This window comes from Aegilops tauschii, chromosome 7 (genome assembly GCF_002575655.3).
Source record: "Aegilops tauschii subsp. strangulata cultivar AL8/78 chromosome 7, Aet v6.0, whole genome shotgun sequence".
Lineage (NCBI taxonomy): Eukaryota > Viridiplantae > Streptophyta > Magnoliopsida > Poales > Poaceae > Aegilops > Aegilops tauschii.
The window spans coordinates 504,349,793-504,373,487 of NC_053041.3; positions in this window are offsets into that span (position 1 = coordinate 504,349,793).

Consider the following 23,695-nt stretch of genomic DNA (forward strand, 5'->3'; position numbering starts at 1 on the left):
TTCCAAGCTCGTTTAGGTGGGAGCGCCCCTCGGGCTGCATTATTCCCAGGCCGCATGGGTCTGTCCCTGTGGCATGTATCCCTTTTGCTTATGTCTTTAGCTTACCTTGCTGGGGGCGCCCCTCGGGCTGCATCATCCCCAAGCCGCTCGGGCCGGACCCAGTGGCATGTATCTTCCTGCATTTATCCAAGTTGATCTGGTCTCCATGCTTAACCTGCCAACTGCTATCACCTGCTCGATCATCACCTCCCCCGGGGCCTCCACACAGGCACGGCGCTGGTGCATGGGCCCGTCCCTGCCACGTCGACAAATCCGAGCGGTCGAGCTCTGGCTCGTGGCATGCCCTGCGCACGTCACCTCACCAGGCCCTCAGTGCCTTCACCTCATCCAGAGCAACCAGCAGCAGGCTGACATCTGTAACGGCAAACCGTGTTTCTTCTTGTGCCTATTCACAGGGATCCCGTGGGAAGGATAGCAGGCGGCACCGCGAGTCTCCTTTTCTCTCGTGCAATTCGCTTGCGCGTTAAAAGGGGGCCTCCTGAGCATCGCGACTCAGGAGCTCTTACTGGCTCTCCAGCCCTCACCCCCTGGCCTTGACCACGGCATCGCGACCTGGCATACCAGCGGCGGCTGAGCTTGCTCGAGGGCCGGGACCTGAGGACGTAGATCTCTAAGGAGAGCATGAGGGAAGGGAAACTTGTATGGACCGGCCTAGCTATGCCGCACGAGTAGGCGCGCAGCCCTAGCGCGACGTCAGAAGTCGCCGCGAAATCAACAAGACAAGTCCCGCACTTGGATCGGCTAAATGTTTGGGCCTAAATGGTCACCCGCACCTTGCCGCAACCCCGTTGCGGCCACGTCGACTCCCTTTCTCGCCTTACTATGGCTGATTGAGCGCTAAGGGGGACCTCCTGAGCATCGCGCCTCAGGGGCTCTTACTGGACCTCGGGCCGCACACCTCCTGGCCTTGACCACGGCACGCGACCTGGCATACCAGCGACGGCTATAGCCCGCCTGGGGACTGGGACCTGTCAGCGTAGAGCAACAAGCTATCGCGAGGAAAGAAAGGGGGGACCGAGCCTTAACGGGACGAGCGTCACCAAATTCACATGACAGGGAAGATAGGCACAAAAGACATTACAGACCCTTATGTGCCCCCACGGGGTGATTCATGATTCTTTGCAGGAAACAAAAGCTGATACTAAGGGGAATCCTATCTACAACCTTCCGTGGCAGACGCCATCATCAACAGTGGGCCATGGGAGGCCAGCGCCAACCCCATCCAGATCAGCGGCGGCGACGGCCGGACGCCGCGGCTCTGCTCCGAGCACGGCGAGAGCTCGGGGGCACGTAGCTGTCGTCGCTCGTCTCCGGAGTCTCGTAAAGCTCAGGAGAGCTGCTGGACTCCCAAGGGCTACTGCTGCTGGAGTAGCCGCGAGCGGAACGCGCGTCGGTTTGGCGCTCCTCTTCGGAGCAGCACTCCAGGCGGCGGCCCTCGGCGTCGAAGACCTTGAAGAAGAGCGTGGAAGCACCATCGTACTCGAAGTGGATCGCGAGGGCGCCCCTCGCACGGCACACCCGAGCAATCTCCCCCTAGCCGCGGGTCATGAAGATCTTGCCAGTGGGAACCGCTTCGATCTCCACTCCGGTCCCTGGAGCGCTGCAGTCGGTGTGCTGCAACCAGAGCTCGAGAGGCCCCCTCGGCGGCATCACGTCGGAGAAGAACCGCGGGAAGCGGATCCAGGAGCTTGGAGGCATCGGCGCCCACAGCACCAACCTGCGCGAGGAGTCAGCGGCGTGGATCCCAGGGGCGACAGCACGCGTCGCCGTGGTGCGGTGGCCCCCGGACACGGCGTGGGCAGCGCCGCTCGTCGCTCCGACCTCCCGAGCCCCCGGCTCGGGCGTACATGGGTAGCGGGTACCCCGGAGGAGGCCGCTCGCACCAAGGCCTCGTCACCACCTGCATCGCCGCTTCATCACGGCGATGGATCGACCTCTTCTTTGGCGGAAGTGGCCCCAGATCGTTACAGGGAGCGTTTCCTTTCTCTTCAGTAGAAAACCTTCTGATATGCGCCATTGTTGTCAGCAGTGGAGCAAGGAGGAAGGAGCAAGCAAGCGAGGAAGAGCTAGGCGACGGGGGCTCCGCCCCCTCCCCATTTATAGCAAGAGAAGGCCAACCGGCGTCTCCCATGTCCGCAAGTAATGATGGTTTTCCTTGCATGTCGCAGGGACTTGTCAAGTCGTACAGTTGCCGAGGCAACATGGGGAAGAGGAGACGCCCACGTCCAATCAACCGCCACGCGTCAACCGAGGCCGCAGGCTTTTGGGGCCCGCGGTGCTCCGAACATGACCCTTGGCTTCGCCGCGAAGCCAAGCCCGAGCGCACCTTGGGCCCGGGGGCTACTGTCGGCGTTCTGGGAACGGGGGTCCCCAGACTTGCCTGCCTGTGGCCCACAGCGTGGCTAAGCTAGCAGGCCGTACGGCCCATCTTCATCAACAAGGCATCCATGACCCTCGCGAGGGTCCGAGCCTCGCGAGGCGGACAACGCAAGACCTCCTCTGGAGTGGCCTAGCCAGGCAGGCTCACGAGGAGCAGAGATATCAAGGCGGGGCAAACCTCACGAGGCTCTCGTAACGTCAGCCATGACGAACGGCGCCAGGCGGGCGCCAGCGCGCGCAGCGTCCTTATTTCCTCTTTGGTGCTAAGGAGGCCAGCGCAGGCGAAGAGTACCGAGGCATCAGGCAAAGGTTGCTATATTGGTGCAACGAGACCAAGACCAGAAGGACGACAAGACGGAGGTCATCGTGGAGCCCAAGACGGCGTCACCACCAGAGCTTTTCGCAGGCGAAGACCGCTTTTGTCAGGATAGCTTGTACTAGCTGTCCCCCTTCAAATTTTCCCGCCGTTGTTGGCTCCCTTCCCGCTCGATATTTGGGAAGAGGACCAGGGCCTATATAAGTAGAGCTAGCCACCATAGTAGGGGCATCTCATCTTAGCTTGATCCAACCCGATCGAGAGCCTACCCACAAGAACACCTCAACCTCAGGAGGCTGTTCTTCCCTTGTACTGTTCATCATCAGCCCAAGAGGCAATCCACCACCGCCACACTGGAGTAGGGTATTACACCACAACGGTGGCCCGAACCAGTATAAATCTCGTGTCTTTCTGTGTTGCGAGTTCGTCGAGTTCGTCCGCGAGATCTTAGGGAGCTAGGGCATAGATCGGTAGGAGGGAAAGACTTCACGCACACCCGAGTGTTCGAACCTTAAGGGTTTGCCGGAACCCCACATCCGACATTTGGCGCGCCAGGTAGGGGTGCGCCGTAGCTTCCATTCCGTCAGTTCGTCGCTCTGTCGCTCCGTCGTCTCCATGGCGGACGCTCGCCGTGCTCGAGCTGAGCGTGGGGCTGTCGTCGCCGCCCGCGTCGCTCAGAAGGCTCCCGTCAGCGGGCCACCTCATCGTTCTCCGTCTCCCGCCGCCAACGCTGCCACCGGCCCGGCGGGGAACGAGCAGCAGGCGTCCTCGCTGCATCCTTCGGTGCGGCAGGACGGGCGCACCGCCACTCCATCGCTGACCCCTGCCGGTTCTTCGTCTCATCGTGAACGAACTCTTGCGCTACCGCCCCGTCGGCGACCTCTATGAGGAGTGGCTCGACCGCGTCGCCAAGCTCGTTCGCGCCGCAGGGGGCTCTCCGGCGCCATCCCACTCTCTGCCTCCCCCTCAACCAGCTGCGGGCGACGGGGCTCATGGCGTGCCTCCACCACCTCTGCCCCAAGACGGCGCCTTGGCACCAAGGCGCGCGGCTCCGCGGCGTGATCCGCCGCGCCCGGCGCCCGCGCGCGAAGAGAGAAGCTGCCAAGAAATCCCGCGGCCGCGAGAAGCTGCACCTGCGCTCCCCGCGCCACCTCGTCAAGACCGCGCACCGCCCGCAGCGGCGCAACGCGAACCTCGTCAAGACCAAGCTCCACCTCCGAAGCGGGCCCCGGCAACGAGATCAAGACCAGGAGGGCGGCAAGGCGGAGGTCATCATGGAGCCCAAGGCAGCGTCACCACCAGAGCTTTTCGTAGGCGAAGACCGCTTTTGTCAGGATAGCTTGTACTAGCTGTCCCCCTTCAAATTTGCCCGCCATTGTTGGCTCCTTTCCCGCTCGATATTTGGGAAGAGGACCAGGGCCTATATAAGTAGAGCTAGCCACCATAGTAGGGGCATCTCATCTTAGCTTGATCCAACCCGATCGAGAGCCTACCCACAAGAACACCTCAACCTCAGGAGGCTGTTCTTCCCTTGTACTGTTCATCATCAGCCAAAGAGGCAATCCATCACCACACTGGAGTAGGGTATTACACCACAACAGTGGCCCGAACCAGTATAAACCCCGTGTCTTTCTGTGTTGCGAGTTCGTCGAGTTCGTCCGCGAGATCTTAGCGAGCTAGGGCGTAGATCGGTAGGAGGGAAAGACTTCGCGCGCACCCCAGTGTTCGAACCTTAAGGGTTTGCGGGAACCCCACATCCGACAGAAGTAAACTAGAATACCATACATAGACCGTAAAAAGAACGAGCAACAAAATAATTGGAACATGCATATTAATGTGTGTATTCCAATAAGTGTTGTTGCAAGCAGTGGATTGATCTATCTCAAGGATGACTCTAGTAGATGTTTATATTTACTAAGACATAAATCTGGATCTTTTGAAATTTTTTGAAAGGATTTTTAGAATGAAGTACAACTAATTGTAACAAAAATTATGGTTCTACAATTGGACTGCAAAAAGAATTTGAGTTACAAATTTAGCGAATGTCTGATGAGCTGTAATTTTTTTATAGCTTGCACTTCCCAAAACATTACTAAGAGGATAATGTTTTGAATAGATGTAACTAGCACATATGCCCGTGCGTTGCAACGGGAAATATTATCGTAGTCCAGGATAACTTTATATCAGTCATGCATTAAACACCAAACAAGCCTTAGCACCTTTCGTAAAGGAACAACAACTTCGTCTAGGTTTCACATATATTATCAGTGCTTATGCACTGGTACGCATCGGTCCTAAACAAACGGGTTTAACCCCTTTCCGCGATGGCATTCGGAACCGTCGCCAAGTGAGTGTGGGCGATAGGGGGGTCCTTCCCACACGACCCAGAAACTGTTGGGGATATGCCCTCCTGGCACACACGCTCGGCAAAATGAGGTCGTGTGCAACCGATGAGCACTCAAATACAGAAATAAGTACAGTAGTGCTAAAAAAATACAATTATACAGGCGAAATCATTTCCGGTCGTAAGTACATCCCACACAGTCAGTCACCACTAAAAGTTTCCATTCGTATATCATCCCACACAGTCACTACAAGGAAAACGTTTGCGCAAGGTGGCGTCACGCAAATAGTTTTGAAGAGAATGTCGTGTGTGATTGTTCATTGATCCAACACAGTTTATTCCTAGAAACTGTGTGCGTTGCCTGAGGTCATTGCCCACGGTGTTTTCTCATTAACCGTTTACAATAGGAAAACCCAATTAGCAAGCTAATTGTCCAATTAGCCGGCTAATTGCCCTATTATTAATAATCCATTTACTAATCTAATTGACATTCATATTAAGCACATAATATATTCCATTTCCATATTAAGGAAGCAGGATTTCATAATTGAAATACATCGGAGTACAACATGATATAGCTTCAGCACTCAGCTACCCCATTACACAACTGCACCAGCAGCAAGTTTCACATGCAGCATCTAGAACATTTCGAAATTAGCATCATAGACGGTACATAGAGAGATGCATCTCATCTGGAAAACTGCTGAAGCGGAAGGCGAATATTGAGCCTTCATTCATGTTGAAGGTCTTTGAAACTTTAGGCCAGTGCCTGTGGATGATTGACCGTCCATCCTTCGACCTCTTCAGGAATACTTTAATATTGAACCATGGGTGTTGTACGAAAACTTTCCTCGCCTCCTGACCACAGAGGTGGTTTGAGAGGTAATCATCAGTGAACCCTGAAAATAAGGATGTGCATAAATATCTTCTCTATATTGGAAACAGGGCAAAGGAATAAAAAGGCAAGTTATAATAGTTAGTACCATCTTGTAAACCTCAGTGCTTCCCATTGTTTCCCTGCAACACATATAAGGTAGTTAGTCATCAGGCTAAGTAAGGGTTTGCATGCTATCAGTAAAATATGTTGATGAAAAATAAGCACACTGCAGATTCATCAGATTAATTCAAGCCACATGGAAAACCCATTTATCCAAACCAAGCATGATTAGGAACTAGGAAATATAGCACTTGTATATGTTTCTCATGTATTAAGTGCAGCCAAATTCGATTTATTCCTCACATGGTATACAATAACAGAATGCAGCGACAACAATTGAACATCGCATTGCAGAATTGCACCAAGCAGTTAACTAAACACCACAACAAATGAAAAAAATGTTAACTGAGCACCACATTGCACAATATAACATACTCCTAGTAGATGATCAGACAGTTAACCAAACCAAGCATGCTTAACAACTTGGAAATATAGCAATTGTATTTGTTTCTCATGTATTTAGTATAGCCAAATTCGATTTATTCCTCACATGGTATACAATAAGAGAATGCAGCCACAACAATTGAACATCGCATTGCAGAATTGAACCAAGCAGTTAACTAAACACCACAACAAATGAACCAAACATTAACTCAGCACCACATTGCACAATATAACATACTCCTAATAGAAGATCAGACAATTAACCAAACCAAGTATGCTTAACAACTTGGACTTATAGCAACTGTATTTGTTTCTCATGTATTTAGTACAGCCAAATTCGATTTATTCCTCACATGGTATACAATAACAGAATGCAGCCACAACAATTGAACATCGCATTGCAGAATTGAACCAAGCAGTTAACTAAACACCACAACAAGTGAACCAAGCCACAACAAGTGAACCAAGCAGTTAACTAAACACCACAACAAGTGAACCAAGCCACAACAAGTGAACCAAGCAGTTAACTAAACACCAATTGAACAATATAACATACTCCTAATAGAAGATCAGACAGTTAACCAACCAAGCATGCTTAACAACTTGGAAATATAGCACCCTGAAGAATTGAACATCAAATTTGCAGAATTGAACCAAGCAGTTAACTGAACACCACATTGCACGACATATAGAACATATACACTATAGCAGAAGATTGCTTGGTAAAAGTAGATAGCACAATTCACTAGAATTTGCTAAGGAAACGCAGTAGCTAGGAAACTAAACATGGGTCCTTATAGTGAGCTAATAAGACAAGATATTCCTCATTGTCGGAGATATAGATGATGATTGGCTCCTTGGACATGGAAGAGGGCGAGGCCTCCGCATCGTGGGTGCCCTCGTTGTAGTGGTGAGTTGCCTGAGCCGCTCCGGGCACCAACCTGCTGGCTCTCGAGATGAGGTAAGCACGTGCATGCTGAGAAAACACCTCATAGTCTTCGTCGAAGGCACCGACGGTGGTCTCGAGAAAACGCCATGAACTGTCGTTTAAAGCAGCCAACCGCGTCGCGGCGTCAGCGCGTGAGGCGTCAACGGTGGCCTCGACGGCGAGGTGCTCCTACAAGATCTGGGGGTCGGCACGAATGGCAGCCATCGCGACCTCATCCGCGTGTGCGGCCGCGATTTGCTTCTCCGCTGCCAAATGCTCCTTGAGGTCCTGGCTATACTGCGTGCACCATGGCTTAGGCCGGCGCTTATTTGGTGGAGGGGTCGGTGATTTGGGTGGAAGGTGGCGCGCTCGCGCCAGTGGTCGTGGCATGTAGGATGTGGAAGGAGGAGGAGGATGGGGATCGAGTGTGGATTACCTGCCTGGATAGGCGAGGCTGAGCAGCGTGAAGGAGGGTCGCCGGCGAGGAGGTGGTGGCACTGCAAGCAAGGAGTGAATGTTTCAACTTGTAAAGGAAGGCGAAAATAGGGGAAATGTGGCTTTTGGTAAGGGGGAGGGGGCGGGGAGGTAGATATTTCCGTGGAAGCCGAAAATTTGGAATCGCTTCAGCCAAAAAACTGGCGCGCAAAGTGTCATCAGACACGGTCCCTTATTCAGAGCGGGCTACGGACTGTAGCTGTCACACCTTCTCACGGTACGGTGCTCCGAGATATTTTGAGCTGCATCTCACACGGTTGGTTATAATAAACTATGTGGGATCTACTTGATTTTTTGTCTTGATTTGAATTACATAATGGTGTCATAGCGGCCATGGACGGTGTTTGAATTGCTAGACCTTTTATCTGCAGTGATCATGCAACTATGTGTGTCAGAAAAGAATTGGAATTATTCAAGGTTCGTTTGGTCATTTTTATGCATTAAGTGAGTTTTCAATGCATTTATGTGCATAATTCAAATTTGAACTACATGCACATGCTCCATTGCATATAAATTGGTTGAAAAACAAATCCTTGTCCTTGGGTGCATGCTTAGGTCCCATGCAAGAAATGGGAATGAATTTCAAACACCAGGGCACCGTTGATTGCCGGCAAAACATTGAGATGCCTGGTTTTTAAATTCTAGTAAATGCAAAACTCGTCTGAAATTCATGAAACATGGCAAGCTATCATGGAGCGGCATCAACATGTTGTGGTAATTTTTTATCTCATTTGGGGCAGGTTTGGGTATATGCTTATCACAAACTAGAGCTTCTCACAACAAGCATGATGGTTTCGGTAGGGAATGCCCCACCTTTGGGGACGAAACGATATCCATTGCCTCTTATTGCTTTCAAAAATTTTCTCGTGTCAACATAGAACAATAGGAGTGTTGTGTTATTTTTTGTGATTTTTTGGGGTTCGTTTGGACATTTTTATGCATTAACTAAGTTTTCAATGCATTTATGTGCATAATTCAAATTTGAACTACATGCACATGCTCCAGTGCATACAAATTGGTTGAAAAATCAAATCTTTGTCCTTGGGTGCATGCTTAGGTCCCATGCAAGAAATGGGAATGAATTACAAACACCAGGGCACCGTTGATTGCCGGCAAAACATTGAGATGCCTGGTTTTTAAATTCTAGTAAATCCTAAACTCGTCTGAAATTCATGAAACTGGGCATGCTATCATGGAGCGGCATCAACATGCCGTGGTAATTTTTTTGTCCCATTTGGGGCAGGTTTGGGTATATGCTTCTCACAAACCAGAGCTTCTCACAACAAGCATGATGGTTTCGGTAGGGAACGCCCCACCTTTGGGGACGAAATGATACCCATTGCCTCTTATTGCTTTCAAAAAATTTCTCGCGTCAACATGGAACAACAGGAGTGTTGTGTTATTTTTTGTGATTTTTCGGGTTTCGTTTGGACATTTTTATGCATTAACTGAGTTTTTCAATGCATTTATGTGCATAATTGAAATTTGAACTACATGCACATGCTCCAGTGCATATAAATTGGTTGAAAAATCAAATTTGTGTCCTTGGGTGCATGCTTAGGTCCCATGCAAGAAATGGGAATGAATTTCAAACACCAGGGCAACATTGATTGCCGGCAAAACATTGATATGCCTGGTTTTTAAATTCTAGTAAATCCAAAACTTGTCTGAAATTCATGAAACTTGGCATGCTATGATGGAGCGGCATCAACATGCCGTGGTAAATTTGTTGTCCCATTTGGGGCAGGTTTGGGTATATGCTTCTCACAAACCAGAGCTTGTCACAACAAGCATGATTGTTTCGGTAGGGAACGCCCCACCTTTGGGGACGAAACGATATCCATTGCCTCTTATTGATTTAAAAAAAATCCTCGTGTCAACATAGAACAACATGAGAGTTGCTTTATTTTTTGTGTTTTTTCGGGGTTCGTTTGGACATTTTTATGCATTAACTGAGTTTTTCAATGCATTTATGTGCATAATTCAAATTTGAACTACATGCACATGCTCCAGTGCATATAAATTGGTTGAAAAATCAAATATGTGTCCTTGGGTGCTTTCTTAGGTCCCATGCAAGAAATGGGAATGACTTTCAAACACTAGGGCACCGTTGATTGCTGACAAAACATTGAGATGCCTGGTTTTTAAATTGTAGTAAATCCAAAACTCGTCAGAAATTCATGAAACTTGGCATGCTATCATGGACCGGGATCAACATGCCGTGGTAAATTTGTTGTCCCATGATACGTCTCCAACGTATCTATAATTTTTGATTGTTCCATGCTATTATATATTCTGTGTTGGATGTTTAATGGGCTTTATTATACACTTTTATATTATTTTTGGGACTAACCTACTAACCCAAAGCCTAGTGCAAATTGATGTTTTTTTTGCCTATTTCAGTGTTTCGCGGAAAAGGAATATCAAACGGAATCCAAACGGAATGAAACCTTCGGGAACGTGATTTTTGGAACAAACGTGATCTAGAGGACTTGGAGTGGATGTCAAGAAACAACTGAGGAGCCCACGAGGCAGGGAGGCACGCCTGCCCCCTGGGCGTACCCCCACCCTCGTGGGCCACTCGTGGCTCTCCTGACCGACTTCCTTCGCCTATATATACTCATATACCCTGAAAACATCCGGGAGCACGATGAAACCCTATTTCCACCGCCGCAACTCTCTGTACCCGTGAGATCCCATCTTGGGGCCTTTTCCGGTGCTCCGCCGGAGGGGGCATCAATCACGGAGGGCTTCTACATCAACACCATAGGCTCTCCGATGATGTGTGAGTAGTTTACCTCAGACCTTCGGGTCCATAGCTATTAGCTAGAAGGCTTCTTCTCTCTCTTTGGATCTCAATACAAAGTTCTCCTCGATCTTCTTGGAGATCTATTCGATGTAACTCTTTTTGCAGTGTGTTTGTCGAGATCCGATGAATTGTGGGTTTATGATCAAGATTATCTATGAACAATATTTGAATCTCCTCTGAATTCTTTTATGTACGATTGGTTATCTTTGCAAGTCTCTTCGAATTATCAGTTTGGTTTGGCCTACTAGATTGATCTTTCTTGCAATGGGAGAAGTGCTTAGCTTTGGGTTCAATCATGCGGTGCTCGATCCCAGTGACAGAAGGGGAAACGACACGTATTGTATTGTTGCCATCGAGGATAAAAAGATGGGGTTTATATCATATTTCTTGAGTTTATCCCTCTACATCATGTCATCTTGCCTAATGCGTTACTCTGTTCTTATGAACTTAATATTCTAGATGCATGCTGGAAAGCGGTCGATGTGTGGAGTAATAGTAGTAGATGCAGAATCGTTTCGGTCTACTTGTCGCGGACGTGATGCCTATATACATGATCATGCCTAGATATTCTCATAACTATGCTCAATCTATCAATTGCTCGACAGTAATTTGTTCACCCACCATAATACTTATGCTATCTTGAGAGAAGCCACTAGTGAAACCTATGGCCCCCAGGTCTATCCTCCATCATATAAGTTTACATCTATTTTACTTTGTGTTCTTTACTTTCAGTCTTTATCATAAAAATACCAAAAATATTATCTTATCATCTCTATCAGATCTCACTTTTGCAAGTGGCCGTGAAGGGATTGACAACCCCTTTATCGCGTTGGTTGCAAGGTTCTTATTTGTTTGTGTAGGTACGAGGGACTCGCGCGTGGTCTCCTACTGGATTGATACCTTGGTTCTCAAAAACTGAGGGAAATACTTACGCTACTTTGCCGCATCACCCTTTCCTCTTCAAGGGAAAACCAACGCAGTGCTCAAGAGGTAGCAAGAAGGATTTCTGGCGCCGTTGCCGGGGAGGCTTACACCAAGTCAAGTCAAGTCAAGATTTGATCTCCCGTCAACGAGCCATTTCTGGCGCCGTTGCCGGGAGTCTACGCACAAGTCAAGATAGACCAAGTACCCATCACAAACTATTATCCCTCGCATTACATTATTTGCCATTTGCCTCTCATTTTCCTCTCCCCCACTTCACCCTTGCCGTTTTATTCACCCTTCTTCTGTTTGTCTTTTTCGTTTGCTTTGATGTCTTACTTGGCTCGATTGCTCATTTGGTTGGAACAGTTGATTATTTATTGCTAAACAAAGAACCTAAGATCTATGGATCCTCATCCGCTTGCTAATCTTTTTAAGAGATCCCATTATGATGAACCAATTGCTAGTGAGTTTTGTGCACTAGATTATCTTTATGAAGTTTTGCCTCCTTTTAATAGAGTACCGAACCAAAGCATTAACACTTAGTGAATACATGAACCCCTCAAACTACGGTCATCACCGAGAGAGGTCCCGATTATTGTCACTTCGGGGTTGCCGGATCATAACACATAGTAGGTGACTATTGACTTGCAAGATAGGATCAAGAACTCACATATATTCATGAAAACATAATAGGTTCAGATCTGAAATCATGGCACTCGGGCCCTAGTGACAAGCATTAAGCATGGCAAAGTCATAGCAACATCAATCTTAGAACATAATGGATACTAGGGATCGAACCCTAACAAAACTAACTCTATTGCATGATAAATCTCATCCAACCCATCACCGTCCAGCAAGCCTATGATGGAATTACTCACGCACGGCGGTGAGCATGATGAAATTGGTGATGGAGGATGGTTTATGATGACGACGGCGACGGATTCCCCTCTCCGAAGCCCCGAACGGACTCCAGATCAGCGCTCCCGAGAGAGATTAGGGCTTGGCGGCGGCTCCGTATCAAAAAACGCGATGAATCCTTCTCTCTGATTTTTTCTCCCCGAACGTGAATATATGGAGTTGGAGTTGAGGTCGGTGGAGCCTCAGGGGGCTCACGAGACAGGGGGTGCGCCCAGGGGGGCAGGCGCGCCCCCACCCTCGTGGACAGGGTGTGGGCCCCCTGGTCTTGATTCTTTCACCAGGTTTTTTATAAATTCTAAAAACATTCTCCGTGAAGTTTTTGGTCATTCCGAGAACTTTTATTTCTGCACAAAAATAACACCATGGCAATTCTGCTGAAATCAACGTCAGTCCGGGTTAGTTCCATTCAAATCATGCAAGTTAGAGTCCAAAACAAGGGCAAAAGTGTTTGGAAAAGTAGATATGATGGAGACGTATCAACTCCCCCAAGCTTAAACCTTTGCTTGTCCTCAAGCAATTCAGTTGACAAGCTGAAAGTGATAAAGAAAAACTTTTACAAACTCTGTTTGCTCTTGTTGTTGTAAATATGTAAAGCCAGCATTCAAGTTTTCAGCAAACATTATCAACTAACCATATTCACAATAATACTTAGGTCTCATGTTTACTCATATCAATGGCATAATCAACTAGCGAGCAATAATAATAAATCTCAGATGACAACACTTTCTCAAAACAATCATAATATGATATAACAAGATGGTATCTCGCTAGCCCTTTCTGAGACCGCAAAACATAATGCAGAGCACCTCTGAAGATCAAGGACTGACTAGATATTGTAATTCATGGTAAAAGAGATCCAGTCACAGTCATACTCAATATAATTAATGGTAATGGATGCAAATGACAGTGGTGCTCTCCAACTGGTGCTTTTTAATAAGAGGATGATGACTCAACATAAAAGTAAATAGATAGGCCCTTCGCAGAGGGAAGCAGGGATTTATAGAGGTGCCAGAGCTTGATTTTTGAAATAGAGATAAATAATATTTTGGGTGGTATACTTTCGTTGTCAACATAACAACCAAGAGATCTCGATATCTTCCATGCTACACACATTATAGGCGATTCCCAAACAGAATGGTAAAGTTTATACTCCCCCATCACCAACAAGCACACTCCACGACTGCTCGGAAACAATGGGTACCGTCCATACCAACAACAATCCTGGGGGAGTTTTGTTTGCAATTAATTTGATTTAAGCATGGGACTGGGCATCCCGGTTACCGACCATTTTCTCGTGAACGATGAGCGGAGTCCACTCATCTTGAGAATAACCCACCTAGCATGGAAGATACAGACAACCCTAGTTGATACATGAGCTATTCGAGCATACAAAACTCATTTGAAGGCTTAGAGTTTGGCACATACAAATTTACTTGGAACGGTAGGTAGATACCGCATATAGGAAGGTATGGTGGACTCATATGGAATAACTTTGGGGTTTATGGAGGTGGATGCACAAGCAGCATTGCCGCTAAGTACAAGTGAAGGCTAGAAAAAGACTGGGAAGCGACCAACTAGAGAGCGACAACAGTCATGAACATGCATTAAAATTAATCAACACTGAGTGCAAGCATGAGTACGATATAATTCACCATGAACATAAATATCGTGGAGGCTATGTTGATTTTGTTTCAACTACATGCGTGAACATGTGCCAAGTCAAGCCACTCGAGTCGTTCAAAGGAGGATACCACCCTATCATACCACATCACAACCATTTTAATAGCATGTTGGCACACAAGGTAAACCATTATAAAATCCTAGCTAATTAAGCATGGCATAAGCAACTATAATCTCTAATTGTCATTGCAAACATGTTTCATTCATAATAGGCTGAATCAGGAATGATGAACTAATCATATTTACAAAAACAAGATAGGTCGAGTTCATACCAGCTTTTCTCATCTCAATCAGTCCATCATATATTGTCATTATTGCCTTTCACTTGCACAACCGAACGGTGTGTATAGTAATAATAGTGCACGTGCATTGGACTAAGCTGGAATCTGCAAGCATTTAATACAGAGGAGAAGACAAGGTAATATGGGCTTTTGGTTAAATCAACAATAATGCAGATAAGAGCCACTCAACATTTTAATCATGGTCTTCTCCTCTCGACCCCTAAAGAAAAGAAAAGAAATAAAACAATTTACACGGGAAAGCTCCCATCAAGCAAAAGAAGAACGAGAAATCTTTTTGGGTTTTCTTTTAGTTACTACAACTACAGGCATGGAAAGTAAACTAGCTAAAAGCTACAACTATTTTTTTTGGTTTTTCTTCAGGTTTTTCAAACACACAAGAAGAAAACTTAGAAAAGGAAATAAACTAGCATGGATAGTACAATGAAAAAGTATGAGCACCGACAACTAGAATGAGCGTGTGAACATGACTGTAATGTCGGTGAGAAATACGTACTCCCCCAAGCTTAGGCTTTTGGCATAAGCTGGTCTATGCCCATGGATCAAAGCTACCCTCTCCGGTGTACTGAGGAGGGTCCTCAGGGTGCCACTGGTTGTCGATCTCCCCCGGATCCCACTGATAAACTGACTGCCGATAAGGGTCAAGTGGTGGCTCCGGCTCAGCCTCTGGAGCAGGTGTCGCGCTCAAGTATGCATGAATGGCCTCCGGCAAAATGAGGTAGGTGCCTGAAAATAGTGTAAACAAAGAGGGCGCAGGCAAAGTAATAACCTCACAATAATTTTTATGAAATATCAAATTATACTTAAGCAGTTTCTTCTTATTTTTAACAATAAAATCATGTGCTACCATACTCTTATAATCTAGAAAGATAGGGGGCAACAACTTTTCTTCTTTCTCATAATGCCTAATAGGTATATTAAAGTGTGCAGCAAGACGCGAAGCAAAGATGCCACCAAAGATGGGGCCCTTTGTACGGTTCAGACTTAACCGTTTAGCAATAATAGCGCCCAAACTGAAAGTTGTATCACGAAACAAAGCATGCCGCAAAATAACAATATCAGGAGCACTAAGATTTCCACTGTTCCCGCGACCAATTAAACATCTACTAGGAAATATTGCAAAGTAACGTAGAACAGGAAGATGTATGCTAGTAATTCTTGCACCTGAAACTTTCCTCGTTGCCCCTACAGCAATTTCATTAATAAATCCCTCCACATCATTACAGTGTGGTTCCTCTATGCTGCCCTCAAAGGGTATCTTGCATACCCGACAAAAATCATATAGGGACATCTCCTTAACTTCATCATATAAATGAAACTCCATTGAAGGTGGTGATCTCCTAGCATGGAAATGAAAATTTTGCACAAAGATATTAGTGAGTAGGAGATACTGTTCGCGCTGGTCGCGGAGGAAGTCGGTGATGCCTGCATTCTCAGCCAAGTGATAAAAATCATCATAAATTCCAGCGGCTCTCAAGAACTCATCACAATGCCATTCACACGGCCGAACCTCCGAAGTGCGAGGGAGATTATATTTGGGCTTCTCATTCTCCTCACTTTGCTTATCCTTCGAGCTTCGGCTCGAAGAGCCCCTCAACAACCTCTTCATCATTTTTTCTCTGAAAAATTTCTGAAATTTTTAGTGACTCAAAATAAAAGTGAACCAAACTCAACAAGATTGATAGCAACTACTCCCACAAGTTCCTAGAGACTATATCATGCATTAGAACTACTTGGGACCAAATAAATTGACATGAAAGCTCAAGAAAAGGGTCACCTAAGCAGCAAAAAATTGCAATGAATAAAGCACTAGAACAAAAACTAATTGGAGCATTGGAGGAGTCACATACCAAAGAACAATCCCCCAAAGCAGTTTTGTGAATGGAGCTTTGAGCAAGGAGATCGAGAATCGCAGCAAAATGAGCTAGAACACGAGTTTGAGCTGTGTGTGGATTTTTTCTGGAGGAAGATGAAGTGTGTGGGTGCAGGAATAAGTGGAGGGGGGCCACGTGGGCCCACGAGGCAGTGGGCGCGCCCTGGACCCTCGTGGCCAGGTGGTGTGGCCCCCTGATGTGTTCTCAGTGCCAAATATTCTTAAGTATTCTAGAAAAAAAATCATATTTCATTTTCGGGACATTTGGAGAACTTTTATTTTCGGGGTATTTTTTATTGCAAGGATAATTCAAAAAATAGATAGAAAATACCATTTTGCTTTATTTAATCTAAATAATAGAAAGTAAAAGGAGGGTATAGAGGGTTGTGCTTTCTAACTTCATCCATCTCATGCTCATCAAAAGGAATCCACTAACAAGGTTGATCAAGTCTTGTTAACAAACTCATTCCGAATCGCATGAAACCGGAGAATTTTCGAATAGCACTAGGTTACCTCAACAGGGATATGTATGTCCCCAACAATAAGAATATCATATTTCTTCTTGACAGTAGGAAGAGGAAATTCAAAACCTCCAATAACAATCGATGGAATTTTTCCAATAGAATTTATACCGTGGACTTGAGGTTGTTTCCTCGGAAAGTGTACCGTATGCTCATTACCATTAACATGAAAAGTGACATTGCCTTTGTTGCAATCAATAACAGCCCCTGCAGTATTCAAAAAGGGTCTACCAAGGATAATCGACATACTATCGTCCTCGGGAATATCAAGAATAACAAAGTCTATTAAGATAGTAACGTTTGCAACCACAACAGGCACATCCTCACAGATACCGACAGGTATAGCAGTTGATTTATCGGCCATTTGCAAAGATATTTCAGTGGGTGTCAACTTATTCAAATCAAGTCTACGATATAAAGAGAGAGGCATAACACTAACACCGGCTCCAAGATCACATAAAGCAGTTTTAACATAGTTTCTTTTAATGGAGCATGGTATAGTTGGTACTCCTGGATCTCCTAGTTTCTTTGGTATTCCACCTTTAAAAGTATAATTAGCAAGCATGGTGGAAATTTTAGCTTCCAATATCTTTCTTTTATTTGTAACAATATCTTTCATGTACTTAGCATAAGGATTCATTTTAAGCATATCAGTCAAACGCATACGCAAAAAGATAGGTCTAATCATTTCAGCAAAACGCTCAAAATCCTCATCATCCTTTTTCTTGGATGGTTTAGGAGGAAAAGGCATGGCTTTCTGAACCCATGGTTCTCTTTCTTTACTATGCTTCCTAGCAACAAGGTCTCTCTTATCCTAGCATTGGTTCTTTGATTGTGGGTTATCTAGATCGACAACAGGTTCAATTTCTACATCATCGTTATTGCTAGGTTGAGCATCAACATGAACATCATCATTAACATTATCACTAGGTTCATGTTCATTACCAGATTGTGTTTCAGCATCAGAGATAGAAATATCATTGGGATTCTCAAGTGTGTCAACAACAGGTTCAATAGAAGCATGCAAAGTCCTCTGAGAATCTTTTACTTCCTCTTAGAAGGACTAGGTGCGTCAACATTAGTTCTCTGAGAATCTTGCTCAATTCTCTTAGGGTGGCCCTCAGGATACAAAGGTGCCTGAGTCATTTTACCCCCTCTAGTCATAACTCTAACGGCATTATCATTTTTCTTATTATTTAATTCACTGAGCAAACCATTTTGAGCTTTAAGCACTTGTTCTACTTGAGTGGTAACCATAGAAGCATGTTTACAAATGAGTTTAAGTTCACCTTTAACTCTAGACATATAATCACTCAAGTGTTCAATCATATAAGAATTGCGTTTCAGTTGTCTACCAACATAAGCATCGAAGTTTTCTTGTTTAACAATAAAATTATCAAACTCATCTAAGCATTGGCTAGCAGACTTATTAAGAGGAATATCACCTTCATCAAATCTATAGAGAGAATTTACCTTTACTACCTGTGTCGGGTTATCAAGACCATGTATTTCTTCAATAGGTGGTAAATTCTTAACATCTTCAGCTTTAATACCTTTTTTCTTTCATAGATTTCTTTGCCTCTTGCATATCTTTAGGACTAAGAAATAGAATACCCCTTTTCTTCGGACTTGGCTTTGGAGTTAGTTCAGGAAGTGGCCACTTGTTTTCATTAGTCAACATATTATTCAATAACAATTCAGCTTGATCAACAGTTCTTTCCCTGAAAACACAACCAGCACAACTATCCAGGTGGTCTGTTGAAGCATCGGTTAGTCCATTATAAAAGATATCAAGTATTTCATTTTTCTTAAGAGGATGATCAGGCAAAGCATTAAGTAATTGGAGAAGACTCCCCAAGCTTGTGGGAGACTCTCTTCTTCAATTTGCACAAAATTATATATTTCCCTTAAGGCAGCTTGTTTCTTATGAGCGCGGAAATATTTAGCAGAGAAGTAATAAATCATATCCTGGGGACTACGCACACAACTAGGATCAAGAGAATTAAACCATGTGTTAGCATCACCCTTTAGTGAGAACGGAAATAGCTTAAGGATATAGTAGTAACGAATTTTTTCCTCATGAGTGAATAGGGTGGCTATATCATTTAATTTAGTAAGATGTGCCACAACAGTTTCAGATTCATAGCCATAAAAAGGATCAGATTCAACCAAGGTAATTATCTCAGGATCGACAGAGAAATCATAATCCTTATCAGTAATACAGATAGGTGAAGTAGCAAAAGCAGGGTCATATTTCATTCTAGCATTCAAATACTTTTCTTTCAGCTTAGCTAATAATTTCTTATGATCATATCTATCATTGCAAGCAAGAAAATCTCTAGTAGTTTCTTCATCCATAACATAACCCTCAGGCACAACAGGCAATTCATATCTAGGGGGAGAATCTTCATCATCACTTTCATCAATATTATCTGGTTCAATAATTTCATTCTCTCTAGCCCTAGCAAGTTGTTCATCAAGAAATTCACCTAGTGGCATAGTATTATCAAGCATAGAAGTAGTTTCATCATAAGTATCATGCATAGCAGAAGTGGCATCATCAATAACATGCGACATATCAGAATTAATAGCAGAAGCAGGTTTAGGTGTCGCAAGTTTACTCAAAACAGAAGGAGAATCAAGTGCAGAGCTAGATGGCAATTCCTTACCTCCCCTCGTAGTTGAGGGATAAATCTTGGTTTTCTCGTCTTTCAAGTTCCTCATAGTGATCAGCAGATATACATCCCAAGTGACTCAAAGAATAGAGCTATGCTCCCCGGCAACAGCGCCAGAAAATAGTCTTGATAAACCACAAGTATAGGGGATCGCAACCGTTTTCGAGGGTAGAGTATTCAACCCAAATTTATTGATTCGACACAAGGGGAGCCAAAGAATATTCTCAAGTATTAGTAGCTGAGTTGTCAATTCAACCACACCTGGATGCAGCAAAGTATTTAGTAGCAAAGTAGTATGGAAGTAACGGTAACAGTGGCAAAAGTAACAGTAGCAACTTTGTGGTAATTGTAACAGTGGCAACGGTAAAGTAACTAAGCAAAGATCAATACGTGAAAAACTCGTAGACATTGGATCAGTGATGGATAATTATGTCGGATGCGATTCCTCATGCAATAGTTATAAAAAGGGTGACACAGAACTAGTTCTAGTTCATCAATGTAATGTAGGCGTGTATTACGAATATAGTCATACGTGCTTATGGAAAAGAACTTGCATGACATCTTTTGTCCTACCCTCCCGTGGCAGCGGGGTCCTATTGAAATATTAGGGATATTAAGGCCTCCTTTTAATAGAGTACCGGACCAAAGCATTAACACTTCGTGAATACATGAACTCCTCAAACTACGGTCATCACCGGGAGTGGTCCCGATTATTGTCACTTCGGGGTTGCCGGATCATAACACATAGTAGGTGACTATTAACTTGCAAGATAGGATCAAGAACTCACATATGTTCATGAAAACATAATAGGTTCAGATATGAAATCATGGCACTCGGGCCCTAGTGACAAGCATTAAGCATGGCAAAGTCATAGCAACATCAATCTTAGAAAATAATGGATACTAGGGATCAAACACTAACAAAACTAACTCGATTACATGATAAATCTCATCCAACCCATCACCGTCCAGCAAGCCTATGATGGAATTACTCACGCACGGCGGTGAGCATGATGAAATTGGAGATGGAGGATGGTTGATGATAACGACGGCGACGGATTCCCCTCTCCGAAGCCCCGAACGGACTCCAGATCAGCCCTCCCAAGAGAGATTAGGGCTTGGTGGCGGCTCCGTATCGTAAAACGCAATGAATCCTTCTCTCTGATTTTTTTATCCCCGAACATGAATATATGGAGTTGGAGTTGAGGTCGGTGGAGTGTCATGGGCCGCACGAGACAGGGGATGCACCCAGGGGGGCAGGCGCGCCCCCACCCTCGTGGACAGGGTGTGGGCCCCCTAGTCTTGATTCTTTCGCCAGTATTTTTTATAAATTCCAAAAATATCTCCGTGAAGTTTCAGGTCATTCCGAGAACTTTTATTTCTGCACAAAAATAACACCATGGCAATTCTGCTGAAAACAGCGTCAGTCCGGGTTAGTTCCATTCAAATCATGCAAGTTAGAGTTCAAAACAAGGGAAAAAGTGTTTGGAAAAGTAGATACGATGGAGACGTATCAACTACATGCACATGCTCCAGTGCATATAAATTGGTTGAAAAATCAAATTTGTGTCCTTGGGTGCATGCTTAGGTCCCATGCATGAAATGGGAATGAATTTCAAACACCAGGGCACCGTTGATTGCCGGCAAAACATTGAGATGCCTGGTTTTTAAATTCTAGTAAATCCAAAACTCGTCTGAAATTCATGAAACTTGGCATGCTATCATGAAAGGGCACCCGACATGCTGTGGTATTTTTCGTGTCCATTTTGAGAGAAGGCGCACTCGAATAATGACAGCCAACAAAGGCATTTTGAAAAAAATAGCTGCCACTTTAATATCTCAAACGTTTGTATAATTCAAACCGTGTGCGTTCGGTTTACCATTCACGTGACGCCACATGTCTTGGTTTTAATGGCTATAGGAGGTGTCATGTGGATAGCTGCTTGACTGAACGGGAGGCGTGCGAGCGCACTCCGGTGCGCAGGATCACCGGGAAGCGTACAAGCTGTTCAACGCAGGATCTGTGCATCTCTTCAACGCAAACTGTTGGCGTTCTGGGAACGGGGGTCCCCATACTTGCCTGCCTGCGGCCCACGGCGTGGCTATGCTAGCGGGCCTGTACGGCCCATCTTCATCAACAAGGCATTCAAGACCCTCATGAGGGGCCAAGCCTCGCGAGGTGGACGACGCAAGACCTCCTCAGGAGCGGCCTCACCAGGCTACCTGGCGAGGAGCGGAGATATCAAGGCAGGGCGAACCTCGCGAGGCTCTCGTGACGTGAGCCATGACGATCAGGATCAGGCGGGCGCCAGCGCGCGCGGCGTCCTTGTTTCCTCTTTGGTGCTAAGGAGGCCAGCGCAGGCGCGGAGTACCGAGGCATCAGGCAAAGGTTTCCCTATGAGTGCAACGAGACCAAGACCAGCAGGACGCGGGGACGGAGGTCACCATGGAGCCCAAGATGGCGTCACCGCCAGGGCCTTTTGTAGGCGAAGACCGCTTTTGTCAGGATAAGCTGTACTAGCTGTCCCCTTTCGAATTGTCCGTTGTTGGCTCCCTTCCCGCTCAATATTTGGGAAGAGGACCAGGGCCTCTATAAATAGGACTAGCCACCACCAAAGGAAGCAGCTTGATCACATCTGATCGAGGGCCAATCCTAGCCACACACTGAACACAAGAACACCTCAACCTCAGGAGGCTGTTCTTCCCCTTGTACTGTTCATCATCAGCCCAAGAGGCAATCCACCACCACCACACTGGAGTAGGGTATTACACCACAACGGTGGCCTGAACCAGTATAAATCTTGTGTCTTTGTGTTGCGAGTTCGTCGAGTTCGTCCGCGAGATGTTAGCGAGCTAGGGCGTAGATCGGTAGGGAGGAAATCTCCGCGCGCACCCCAGTGTTTGAACCTTGAGGGTTTTGCCGAAACCCGTGATCCGACATTTGGCACACCAGCTAGGGGTGCGCTGTAGCTCCTCTCCACCAGCCTACGCTCCGCCGCCACCGCACTTTGCCCTCATGGCAGGCGCCCCGCCACCGGCTCCAACGGCCGGTGCTGACGACGGGGTTAGGGGGCTCCGAGCCCTGGCCCCTACCCTGCGGCAGGTGCGATGGCCACCCAAGTTCAGGTCGGAGATGCCGCCGCGCTACGACGGCGTGGCAGACCCGTCAGCTTTCCTGCTGGCGTACGAGGAGGCCGTCCTCGAGGCCGGGGGCGACGACAAGGTCATGGCCAACTGGCTCCCCATGGCTCTCGCCGGCAAGCCAGGCGCCTGGCTGCTCAACCTCCCTGGATCCACGGTGGCATCCCGGGGGGAACTTCACGAGCTCTTCACTGCTCGCTACGCGGTACCGGCGCACCATGCAGTCGCGGCCCTGCTGGGCGGCTCTCAAGCACCGCCTTGAGATCGACACGTCAAGCCATTCCTCCGCCAGATTGGTGCCGTTTCCAAGCGCCGAGGGGCTCCGCCGGGTTGGGCTGCGCCGGAGGCCGACCTCACCTTCGGCTCAGAAGACCACCCCGACTCCACCGCCTGCCGGGCATGCTCCCAATGCTTTGCACGCCCACCATCTGCAACGTGGCTGATACCAAGACCCTCATCGACGGCGGTGCCGACCTCAACTTGCTCTCCGTGGAGGCCTTCAGCCTCCTTCACGTGCCGCTCGAGCGGCTCAGCCTCAGCAAGCCTTTCTCAGGAGTTGGTGGTGGCACTGCCCGCTCTCTGGGATAGATCTACCTTCCCATCACCTTCGCCACGCGCGACAACTACCGCACCGAGTTGGTCGACTTCGACATCGCCCGCATCGGCCTCCCGTACAACGCCATTCTCGGGTACCCGGCTCTGGCCCAGTTCATGGCAGCGACTCATCCGGCCTACAACCTCATGAAGATGCCTGAGAGCAAAGGCGTCCTCACTGTCAAAGGGGATGCCAAGGAGGCCCTGGTGGCGCTCAAGCTCGCCCTCAAAACCGCTGCGGCGGCGCAGCCTGCCGACACGGGCACCTCTGAGCCCAAGGGAGCCGTACCGACCAAGAAGAAGCAGTTGCTCACACAAGACAAGGCGGAAACCAAGCAGGTGCCAGTCAACGAGGACG